Genomic DNA, 3,030 nt, shown 5'->3' with positions numbered 1-3,030 from the left:
TTTGTTCTTCAGAATTGCGGTAGGTTAGTTAGTGTGTTACATAAAATAGAAATGTAGAAATATATAAAAATTATTTAATTTACAAGATTTTAGTCTGTTTATAATAGGTACCTATTCAATAGGTGATTTAAAAAATCCTCCTATAATATTTGGTATATAAATATTAAATGCTTTAATGTAATTATATTAAATTATATTATAATATATAGTATAATATAATATTATTTAGAACAATTAAAATAAAATATAATATATTATTTTAATATGATATGTATGCTAAATGCTAATATAAAATTGACAAAACAAAAAATGATAATATTATGATATGATGTGTTAGTGATAAAAAAAAAGCGCGAAATTCAAATGAACCAATCATAGAAGAGCGGTTCTGAGTGTACCCACATTTGCAAAATACGCGTCCGGTTGAACTTGTTCGCCGGAAAATCAGTTAAAATCCTTTTACTTTAGGATTTTAACTGATTTTAGCCGTATAATGTATAATATATAATGTAATGTATAATGTAAAATGTACCTATCATGATAAAGAAAAGAGGTATGTCAGCAACTTTGTGATACGCCATACGCATATCTGCCATATTGCTTTTCTCCACTATATGTGTAATACATAGACACTGAAAATAAAATTGACGGAGAAAAGCAATATGGCTGCCAACGCCATAGGAAACATGTAAGAAATAGTGGGGATGTGCCAGCATGATTAAAATTCGGAAAGTTGCTGACATAGGTACCTCTTATCTTTATCATGGTACCTATAATGAATTATAATGTATCTGTAATGTAGGTACCTATAATGTATTATAATGTATAATGTATAATTTACCTGTAATGTATTATAATAATATAATGTATATTATGTAAGTTTACACGAATAAACGTTTTTATCTTGTTATTTATTTGGTATTTATTTGATATTATTATGATAAACGTGTCAACACGTCGATGTAAACTTAACTTGTGGATATGTTGTCTAGGTATATTGTACAGGTATACTTCCGGTTTTTTCTTTACTAGTGTATAAATCTCACGAGGAACCTTGTATTGAATTCTCAAGCTTTTTGAGGTATTTTTTAGGTATTCAAAATATAAAATATAAAAATGTTGATTATGTTATCCCAAAAAGTGAGCTCGTCATAGGGAACAGCCTAAGTACAATTTACCTGGCTCTATACGAGTATACCTGGTGTATAATATTATGAAAATTAGATATTAAATATTAATTTTAACGTACCTAAGACACTAAGTAATTATTTCAAAAACTTTCAATGTATATGCGAATATTTTTTCTACATAATTTTAAGTCATTAAAAACAACTTTTTCTAAACATTAAAATATTTATAAGTCATTAGGGACTAGGTGATAAACTACTTGTCCAAAAGGATTGAAAACAATGGTTCACGTAAGTGTTCATTTTGCAACCAAAACTTCTAAAAATATATAAACCGTTTTTTTATAGTTGGGTATTTTAAGTTCAAAATTGGATAATATTACATAGTAAAACTAAGAATAATGGTTTAAGTTATTTTGTTGTAATTTAAAAACATTATTCTTGGGTACTTGAAACTTTTAAAATATATTATAATATTTGGCAAAAACTTATTTAACTTACTGTAGACTGTAAATAAAAATATATTAATGTAATACTAATATACTATGTAATACTAATGCCTAATTTTAAAAAAAACGTGTATGTCTCAAGCGACCTTCAGAAGATGTGAAAATATATAATATATGAGCTTAGAAATATAGTTTTATTATGGCGTTTTGAAGTAAATATTCTTATTTTAAGACACGTGCTTTCATACTGTTTGTAGGGTAGGATCACGATTAAAGATTGTATGGTTGCCCAACGAACTATGATAAGAAACAATTTAATGATGCTCATAGTTTCTTTTATTATCAACGATACTCTAGAAGCTTTTACTAGCACTCATAGAGTAAAAAGGTGGGTAAGTGGATGTCGCTCTGCTGTACAGTAGGTTAGAAGTGGGTCACTGTATAATGGACAGTATTAAATTTGAATTCAATGATATAATATCACTGTATAAGAAAAACGATTCTGAGCGGAGACGGTATATCAGTCTATGTATTAGACATATAATATATACTTATCTATGGTATTAAAAAAAAATTGACCTATAATAGGTACCTATAATAAATTCCAAATTAATCATATCATAATATCTATTAGGTACTTATAAGTTATAACGCGTTATACATCAACAAAAAACCGTGGTAAAATCATAGATATATAATAGTATACTTTAGAAGTTTCAAGTACCCACGAATAATATTATACAATCACAACAAAATAACTAAAATAGTTATCCTAGGTTTTTAATATGTAATTTCGTCCAAATTTGTACTTAAAATGACTATAAAAATAAACTGTGTAAATGTATTTTTTAAATTTTTTGGTAACAGAATTAATTACTTATGTGGAATCTTGTTTTAAATTTTTAATTCTTAGATACAAAAATTGAACATTTTATAAATTTTTAACTACAAAATAATTTTTCAAATTAAAATTTGATAAATTTTGTCAAAATTTGATCTTTAAATGCTTATAAAAAAAAATTGTGCCTATGTTTTTTTAATATTTTTCAACTGATATTGTAACAATATATCAGGAGCTTTGTATAAAATTTATGGCTGCATACGAACTGAGTCCCAGTATAACCTTTTATGACGAATTGAGTTCGGGGTTGTTTTAGGGTATAAACCAATTGAGTCCAGTGAAATTGTAGGCATAATACTAATTGAGTCCATGTTTTAATACTAACTGAGTCCCGTAAAATTAAAAAAAAAAAAAACATTTTCCTTCCCATTTTTACAGACTTAGGACTGTCTGTAACAAAAAATTCTACAGGTATGGTTAAAAATGTTTTTTTTTTTTTCTTTTAAATATTTTATAATACAAATATATAATAATGTAGGGGTGTAATATAATATGAATAATTTGTGTATAATAAAACATATGTAGATAATGATAAAATAACATTTTTATATTG

This window comes from Acyrthosiphon pisum, chromosome A1 (genome assembly GCF_005508785.2).
Source record: "Acyrthosiphon pisum isolate AL4f chromosome A1, pea_aphid_22Mar2018_4r6ur, whole genome shotgun sequence".
NCBI classification, from domain to species: domain Eukaryota; kingdom Metazoa; phylum Arthropoda; class Insecta; order Hemiptera; family Aphididae; genus Acyrthosiphon; species Acyrthosiphon pisum.
Note: the sequence above shows the minus strand (reverse complement) of the source record.